The following is a 9,900-nucleotide window of genomic DNA, read 5'->3' as shown; positions in this document are numbered from 1 at the left end:
GGTAATAAGGAGGCTGCATAATTACTTACAAAACCTCATTCTTCCACTCTCGTGTTTGTAGGGCCCCCAGGGAAGGACCTCAGGGAAGGAATTCTTGGAAAACCCAGTAACATCTGAGGAACCCTCCAGGACTCCTAAAGCTAAGCAAGATGTTTATAAAACTAAGACTGGGGCACCAAGAACTCAAAGGAAGAGTCTGAACTTAAAAGCTGGGGCACGCCCAGCAGCATAAATGAGGAAAGTGTAATAAAGAGATGAGTTACAATGATGTGAACAGATGTGGGAGTGTTGACAACTGACTCCATCTTGGGCCCTCCATCTTGTTCATGTTCGCACAGTGACCTCCCTCAGGGCTACATGTCCAGGCCCTGTGGAGGTTAATGTATGCCCTGACCAGAACACGGGAAGGATTGTTCTGATCTTCCCTAAAGTGGCGCACAGAAGGCTCCACTTTAGATAACTAGTGGAGATGACTGATACACAGAGGGCCCTACTTTAGATAACTAGTAGAGATGACTGGTGCACAGAGGGCCCCACTTTAGATAACTACCCTGTGACCTCACCACCATGCCCCTTGCTCTAAAAAAGCTGAGGATTAAGGTCCGGACTGGGTGGAGAACAGCTACGTACCACCTGAATTGCTCACCCAATTTCCCCCATCAGTAAGATACCCTGAATAAAACTCTGTGTTAATGGTAGGGAGGGGGCTTGCTTCGCTCTTCAGTCTTAAAGAGTCTTCTCAGCCTGGAGGGTACTATACTGACCCTCCTCTGCCTTCTAACAGGAGGAAAGGAAAGGAACAATCCTGTGCTGAACCCTGCAACTAGCAATCGTGGGAGCTATTACTGTCTCTAGACCTGGTGGGGAACAGGAGGGAGTGGTTGCTGGAATCCAGAGACCCACAGCTGTGGGAGAGAGCTGTCCAGTGGGAGCCATGGCCTGAAGCAGAGAGGCAGCTGTGGCCAGCCCATGGCCTATCCAGTCCCATTAAGCATTTAGCGCCCTGCTTCTTAAAACAGAGGTCTGCTGATCGAGATAAACGAAGTAAAAATCACTAAGTGGACCTCTATTTCTTGCCCCACTCCCTTGGCCCTAGGGTTGGTTGGGTACTTCTCTCAGCGAGGGCCATCTGCGGGCTTATGTTCATCCACCCACAGAGCTGTTTCGTCATTTGTCCGGAGCAAGGCGAGGAAGAGCTGGACCGGGTCTGACCTTCGTGTTCCCGGATCGGATGAGAGAGGCCACCAAAATCTCCCCACCTGTCCCAGCTCAAGCAGCTCCTGCCTGGTGAGTGATACAGGTAAGGCGAGCATAGAAGGCTTCATACTGTGATCAAGGTAAAAGCAGGAGGGGCAAGGAAACACAGAACCTAACCATCAGGGCGGCTGTCCAGCCTCCGAGCAGTGCAGGTGGCACAGCGGCAGGAAGTGGGAAGGAAGCCCTCCCTTCGCATATGATCTACTGTGCAGGGTCTAGCGTGAGCCCCTCGCAGGCCTGGCTCTCAGCCGGGCACGAACGCCCCTCCTGGACACTGCCGGTCCCCTTCCCACCCAGCAGCAAGCTCTCTCCCTGCAGCTGCAGCCACACTAGCCTTGGGTTCTCCCCCCAGCTCTCCCCAGTTCAAGTGGTGGAGTCAGACATTGTCTCCCCACCTCCTTTTTTGTGTTACTCCCCAGAGATGAAGTACCCAGGAATCTCTGGTTTAAGAATTATTATCATTATGGGATATCCACGGAATCAGCCTGAGACGCAGGNGATAAGAGGGAATGTTTAGGGGCGCCTGGGTGGCACAGCGGTTAAGCGTCTGCCTTCGGCTCAGGGCGTGATCCCAGCGTTATGGGTTCGAGCCCCACATCAGGCTTCTCTGCTATGAGCCTGCTTCTTCCTCTCCCACTCCCCCTGCTTGTGTTCCCTCTCTCGCTGGCTGTCTCTATCTCTGTCAAATAAATAAATAAAATCTTAAAAAAAAAAAAAAGAGGGAATGTTTAAAAGAAGGATAAAAATGGGTATACGTCACAAATATGTCTTAAGTTTTACCACGTTCTTGCAGTCCTGGTGTTGAGACAGGAGCTCCTGACTGTCTCTGAGATGGGAAATGAAATAACAACATAGCAGCTCTGGGGTGGTAAGGATTTGCAGGTACTTTGCATTCCACAAATGCATAGAGTCAGAAGAATTGACCCCTTCTGGTGGATGAAAAACCAGAGGCTCAGTATTCTGCGCCTTGTTGAAGAGAACAAAGCCAGGAAGAACCGAACAGAGGGGCCACGCTGTTTGCACTGCACCAAACCACCTGCCCCAGGGGACCTCATCTTCCACATTTATTCCGGAGGGCAGACTTCACCAGCTCCTCCTCTTCGCTTTACCTAGACCCTGAATAAATGTCATAAGAACACTTTCCTCCACACTCAAAACAGAAACGGGGTTGCCCTCTCTGGTCTCAAATAGGCAATTTGCCTGGCCACGGGTCCCTGGGCTAGATGATACCCTTCCTGTGAGCTCTTGGACAGACCTGGAATAAGTAAGCTCCTTGTGTCCTCACAGCCATAGTCTCTTCATGCATGAGTGCAGCAAGGAACTCACCAACGAGGATAAAGCCTGCAAATAGGGATGCTTTCTGTTTTACATATTGTTGGAAAGATAAAGTAATTTCTGTGAAAACTCTCAATGCAGAGTAGGTCCTAAATATGTGCGAGTTGAAACTAAGCAGGCTTGTCACTCATCGGACCGACTGAAAATTCCTCCAAGCCAAACTACCCCTTCCTCACGGTGCACTCCGGAAACGGAGGCCTCTTGAACTAGCTCAATCGACCAGCCCTCCTTCTCCCTCAACCTTGACTTCTTTCCCGTTTCATCGGTTTCTCTCTCTCTGTCTCAGAAGAAAGGACCACCTTGCTCTTCCATGGCTAACCCTCCATCTGGACCTGGAACCCCATCCCCTCTAGGCCAGATGTATCAATCACACCTTTTTAGCCTGGTTTCTCCTCCCCTGTCTCCTTTCCCCACCTATGCACAAACTTTGTCTTGCCCAAGATTAAAAAAAAAGAAAGAAAAAAAAATCTTGACCTTTGTCTCCCTCTCAAGTTTCTACGCTTTACTCCTCCCACCCATCACCACTGAACTCCGATAATGTCCTGCCCGCCTGGCTTCCTGCCAATGTCCTCCTAAAAGTCACCAACAGTGGCCATGTTGTCAAATCTGGTGGTCTCTCCTAAATCGTGCATTTGCTGCCACACTTGACCAGTGCCACTCCCTCTTCCTGGAAAGCCTGTCCCCAACCCGTCACCATGCTCCCCGGTTCTGCCTCCTGCCTCTCTGATCATCCCTCACCTTCTGAGTCTCCTTCGCCACCTCCTCTTCTCTTTAAATGCCAAGGTTGCTCAGTTTTCTCTCCTTGGGCCCTTTCTCTTCTCACTTTATACACTGTCCCTGGACAAGCTCACAATATTCTTCCAAATCATCATTTCTAGTCCCTGAGTACTAGAGGCATGGTGCCAGCCATGCTTTATTGGGAATTGTGGGTTCCATGAGGGTGTTGGGGTGGCACTGTCCCACCCACAGCTTGGAGTTCTGCCTGGTGATTTGCAGGCACTTTATACTTCACTGTCAAAGCAGATCATGTGCAAGGCCTTCTGCTAGGTCCTGGGGGAAATGCGCACAGACCTAAAGCCTCGCACGCAGGTCAGCAGCCCTCCTCCTCCTTTGCTCGGTTCCTTTCCCCGAGGGTATCCACAGGCCATACGTACCCACCCCAGCCATCCTGTGTTCTATGCAACAGAAAGAATGATCCGTTCAAAAGGGATGAACTGCTCCACTTTTGCCAATACTCAAATTCCTTTTTCTCTCTTCCCAAAATCCTACCCAACACCCCGCCCCGTCTCCCAAAGAGAAATGGATCCAATGTCACATGACAACAGTGCCCTCTACAGGAGTGTTTTTCAAATTGCAATGCTGCCCTTTAGGTGGGTATGGCCCGGACAGTACCTCCCATCACCCAGGCACTTCTTCCAATGCGACCTTGTCACTCCACCACCCATCGAGAGGTGGAGTTCCCGTTCTCTGTCCAGCAGTTGGGATGGGCTGTGATGACGGCAGAAGTGATGTTGTGTGACTATCTTCTTCCTGGTTCTCAGCTTTGGAACCCTGAGCCACCTGTAATGTAATCAGTTAACTGCCCTGAGGCTGCCATACCGTGAGGAAGCCCCAGGAGAGCCCATGGGGAGACTACGTGAGAGACAGCGGCTTCGGCCCCACCCTGACTCGGTCCGGTCACTGACTGACTACCATTACTTAGAGACCTAAGTCGAAACGGCCCTGCCGAGCCCCTCCCAAGGTTAATAAAATTATTGGTGCTGTTTTAAGACACTTGGTTTTGGGGTGATTTGTTATGCAACAATAGATACGCTAGAAGAGTGGGTCATGAATTCAATCTAGCGTATTATGACCAGTATGTTTTTAAAAACAAAGTAGAGGGGCGCCTGGATGGCACAGCGGTTAGGCGTCTGCCTTCAGCTCAGGGCATGATCCCGGCGTTATGGGATCGAGCCCCACATCAGGCTCCTCCGCTATGAGCCTGCTTCTTCCTCTCCCACTCCCCCTGCTTGTGTTCCCTCTCTCGCTGGCTGTCTCTCTCTCTGTCGAATAAATAAATAAAATCTTTTAAAAAAATAATAAAATAAAATAAAATAAAAACAAAGTAGAAGAGGGGCGCCTGGGTGACTCACCCTTCAACTCAGGTCATGATCTCAGGGCTCCCTGCTCAGCGGGGAGTCTGCTTGTCCCTCCCCCTCTGCCTCTCACAATCCCCCACCCCTGCTCGTGTTCTCTCTCTCTCTCTCAAATAAATAAAATCTTCAAAAAATAAATTTAAAAAATTTTTAAATAAAAACTAAGTAGAACAGAACAGAATGGAAAATGTAATCATGAAGGTTAAGTATTGAGAAAATTTTTTCAGTAAATGTGTGTGTTTGTATGTTACACTGGATCAAGAAGTAAAATGTATTTGTTCCCATGACTCATAGAAAATGTTTAAAGTTTTGAAAAGCCAGACTATTATTGCAATCCCAGGAGTTACAAAGCCCGGTGAAGCCATTGTAGTCGCAGTGAGTCAAGAACCTGGGAATTCTAGTACCTTACGAGCTGGGATTTTTTCTTTTTTTAAGATTTTATTTATTTGACAGAGAGAGACACAGCGAGAGAGGGAACACAAGCAGGGGGAGTGAGAGGGGGAGTGCGAGAGGGAGAAGCAGGCTTCCCACTGAGCCCGATGTGGGGCTCCATCCCCGGACCTGGGATCATGACCTGAGCCCGAAGGCAGAAGCTTAACGAGTAAGCCACCCAGGTGCCCCACATTAATGGGATTTCTGAAACAATTTGATGACACATTTCTCCACCAAACTCCTGCATCAGAATCACTTGAGGGCTTGTAAAAATGCAGATCCCTCGGCCTCTCTTTCAAGCTACTGTATCAGAGGAATGTGGCCCAAGACTGCATCTCAACCCAGCCCCCCAGAGCATCATCTGCATACTAAAGTTTGAGAATTACTAAATCACTGCGAGGATTGTCAGCTGCATGTTTGAAATTCAAATTCCTCAGAAAATGAATTCCCTTATCAAGGGCCTTTAAGCCAGTCAGAATACTGAGAGGCGTCCCAGCACCTTGGATGTAACTGCGAATAGACTTGATTGTCAAGAAAACTCGTGTAGGATTCCTTGAAAGGGCGGGCCAAGCCGGGAACACCTTCATCTTTTAAAAAAAAGAGATTGGTAAAAAAAAAAAAAAAGAAAGAAAGAAGAAGGAAGGAAGGAAGAGAAAAGCAAAATAAAGAAAGAGATTGTATCTGTGAGGACTAGTATATGTCTGTGTCTGTGTGATTCTCTGCGTGCATCTGGGCGTGTCCTGTAATATAGATTAAAATATGTTGCTATTATATATTATATACACACAGATATATACATAGAACACACCCAGATGTATTATAATAAATATTTTCGGTACATTATCATGTTTTGACATCTTTAAAAATCTTTCCTACTGAGGATGGACTGCCCTTCCCTGGGGCCCCGCCAGGAGCATACCCTTGATATGCAAACTAAGCAATCAGAGCCTGGCCTCACCTCCTCTTCTGGCGGGGAAGCAATATTCCTGTGCCTTACTCTTCCCAGAACCAGCCACAAAAAAAAAAAAAAAAAAAAAAAAAAGAAAGCCCTCCTGCCCCGAGTAAGACCAGATTTGGATTAATAAACTTTGCAAGGGTCGCTGGGCTTCACCTTGAGCAGACCGGTCTTGCAAGTTTTACCAGATGGCCCAATCTGCTCCAGCAACTAGGGACCACCCCCTAGAGCTTAGAGCCCACCGAAATTGTTCAAACTAGCCTATCCTAAACTGTTCACCCTGTTCTGCCTTGCCTCTCCGGAGGAAACCCCAATAAAGGCCATGGGCTAAATGCTTCCCTTGCTCCTGCCTCCTGACCTTGCTGCCGTCAATCCCATGTGGCCCCGTATGGCATGCCATGCTTCCTGTCTCCAGGACCTACCTATGAGTATATTAAACCTTGTTTTCCCGAGCCTCCCCCATCTCCTCTTGTGGCTGCACCTGACTGTATTCTCATAAAAGAATATAAAACTGTGTGTGTGTGTGTCGGTATATCTGAATGTGTTTGTGTGTGTGCACATCTGTCTCAGTGGGTCTGAGTGTGTCTATGTATGTGTGTCTGGGTGTATTTGAGTGTGTTTCTGGGTGTGTCGGGTGTATGTGTAGCCATGGAAGGACCCCTGGGTAGGCCCTTTAATGAGGTGTTTCCTGATAGGAGCAGTCCTTATCCATCGAGGTTACCTTCAGCCTCCTTGTACCTGAGTGTCCGTCTCTCGTACGCACTGTGCACACGGCGTGTATACACATACACACACTTTGCTTTGATAGATCCCTAAGCTCCTACTGGATGGGGCCTCCTACCTTTTTCCTTCTTTCATTCCCAGAATTCCATCCCTATTAATATAGATTCACTGGCCTAAAAGAAATTTAAAGGTCCTACAACCCAGAGCTTTCTCAAGAGCTTTAACAACTTTAATTATCGTCCATTGGCAGAATGTGAGCAAGGTCACTTGGCTTCAACGAAGCAGTCAAACGGTCTCACAGGGAAGTTAAATGCTACACAAAATGATTCAATGTGTATTTATATGTCATTTTATCTCATAATAAAGTGAAAATATTAAATCGGCTTTCTTGCACGAAGAACAAAAAGCACCACCTCTGACAAAATTCTGTAGTCATTACAAGAGGCCTGACAGGGCAGCGATCTTCCAGCAGATGGCAGACCTCCACCCCTGCCTCGACAGCATACCCTCCACCTTCTGTTCCCAGGCCTGGGTCACCACCCCTCGAAGACAGCTTATTACAAAATAATGACCACAGTGTGAGTGTGTGTTTCTATCCTATTGCATGTTTTTAAATACATTTAAGAAAAAACACCTGCCTTGTTTTGAGAGTTTGCTTTTGGTTGATTTTAGGGTTTGGGGGATCACCTCACAGAAGAGAAATTTATTATACTGATTTAACCTCATTTTGGTTGGGAAAACTGAGTCCAAGAAGAGGAAATGATCTGCCCAAGGTGGTAAGTTATTCTTTGTTTCAGACTCTCAGGAGGAAACAAGATATAGAGAAGATTCACATGCATGCTAAGGACCTCTCCCCGTCTCCATCCTGAGGGGGGTCCGGGCCCCCTGAGGGACTGGTGGGCTGCTGGCATTCATGAGGAGAATAGAAGCACTGGAGCTATTACTGGAATTTTCAAGATGTTAAGTAGTTAAAACAGAGTTCTGGTCCCTGGGGCTTGTTTGGCTATTTTATTATTTTCTTAATCTGTATAACCATCTAGAGAGTTTATAAATAACAGTCTAAAATAGATGGATCTGATTTGCCTGTGTGTCCTTAGTGTGCCCAGCATACTCCCACTCTCTGCTGACAATGCTGGCAGAAGCCACGATGATGTCAGACCCATTCAGCTCCACTGTGTACAGTGGCATAGTTATACAGACCCCATGGGGTAAACAACTGGCTCCCAGCTGCCCTGATTTCCCCTGACTTCACACCAGGAAGCTGGTGAAAAGCTGCCACCTGGTTATAACTTTTCGTGTAGTGACCCCTGCTGTCGGGACCTGGAGATGCAACATGAAAACCATGGCGCCTACTTGGGGAGGGGCTCTGGACCTTCTGTTCTCCTGGTACCCAAACGTCTTGCCCAAGCCCTCACTCACCCACACCAAAGCCCATGGATTGGAAGCAGGTGCTGATGCAGATTCCAGCTGTAGATTAGGAGGTGACACCGCAGAAAAACCTATGAAGCACGGGATGGCTAGAAAGGCATCGAAGTGAGCACAGGCACTCGAAGGAGCGCCCCCTAGCAGAGGGAGTGGTTTCAGACGGAGCAATCTAGAACAGTTCTGTCGAAACGTGAATGTGGAGACTTCTTTGGAGGAGGAAACTTTCAGGACTTAAGATTCTTTTTGCAGACTTGTCTACGTGCCTCTCCAAGGTTGTAGTTAGAAAAAATACTTCAATTTATAACTTAAAAAAAAAAAAGACATTTTGGGGTATGATTTAGTGCTGATGTGGTGGCAAACAGAGATGCAAACATGGGTCCTGAAATCACATGGGAGAATCTATACAAAATTTGGTCATCCATGCAGTCTAAGAAATGACTGTACTTTTTTAAGATTATCAATAAAATAGAAATACAATATTAAAAATGTGTATAGAATGTACAAACTCCAGAATACCCTTAGGCTTCCAGTGGTTCATGGAGACACTTTGGGCAGACTGAGTTCAGACAGGAGAGATGGTTGTGATCAGGACAATCAAGTGGGCATGCAGGGCTCAGAGTTTGACTCTGGTTTAAAAAATTGTCCCCTCACACCAAGTAAGAGCAGATTTGGATTGATCGACAATGCAGTGGTCTCTGGGCCTCCCCTCTGGAGGACTAGGCCCTGATAGTTTTACCAGATTGCCCAACCCACTTCATCTGCCATAAGGGGGTCGGATAGAATCAAGAGGAAGGTATTGGGAAATGAGGAGGGGGTCAAGGGGCAGAAGAGCAGCTGCCCATCTTTGAGTAGACTCAGGAAGACTGTGGTCAAGGCTAAGTTTGCCCTAAATAAGGCAGGAATGGGATGGGTCCTGGAGTCAGGACACAAGATGAAGCAAGACCCCAAAAAGTTACCATCCAGGTCACAGCAGAGAGACAGAAGATTGGGGACCTAGTGATAATTAGACTAGCTACCCACTGACACAGTAACTGCTGATTGGCCGAGGACTAGTCAGTGTAATACAAACGAAGACTTCCTCCTCGAAACTCATTTAAATGTAGGTTATAGGGGTGCCTGGGTGGCTCAGTTGGTTAAGTGCCCGATTCTTGATTTTGGCTGGGGTCTGATTTCAGGGTTGTGAGATCAAGCCTCGCGTTGGGCTCCGCACTCAGCACAAGTCCGCTTGTGTTTCTCTCTCCTTCTCCCTCTGCCCCTACCCCCTGCACTCTCTCTCTCTAAAATAAATAAAATAAATCTTTAAAAAATTAATTAATAAAAATAAGAGAAGTTATAGGAAATGGAAAGATTCCATAATCTTACATAATGTGGAATCCAAAGTCAAGAAAAGTACAAGGCAAAAAACTATCTAGACCATTCTCATTTCTTTGTTTTTCCATTTTTTTTTAAATTTAGATATAATTGACATAGAACATTATATTAGTTTCGGCTATACAACATAATGATTCAATATTTGCATTTTTTTGATGTTTGTATATTTTACAAAACAATCACCACAATAAGTCTAGTTAACATCCATCACCATACATCGTCACAAAATTGTTTTCTCCTGATGAAGACTTCTAAGATCTACTTAGC

Source organism: Ailuropoda melanoleuca, chromosome 4 (assembly GCF_002007445.2).
Source record: "Ailuropoda melanoleuca isolate Jingjing chromosome 4, ASM200744v2, whole genome shotgun sequence".
NCBI lineage: Eukaryota > Metazoa > Chordata > Mammalia > Carnivora > Ursidae > Ailuropoda > Ailuropoda melanoleuca.
The sequence above is the reverse complement of the archived record's forward strand: the minus strand, read 5'-3'. Positions refer to the sequence as shown.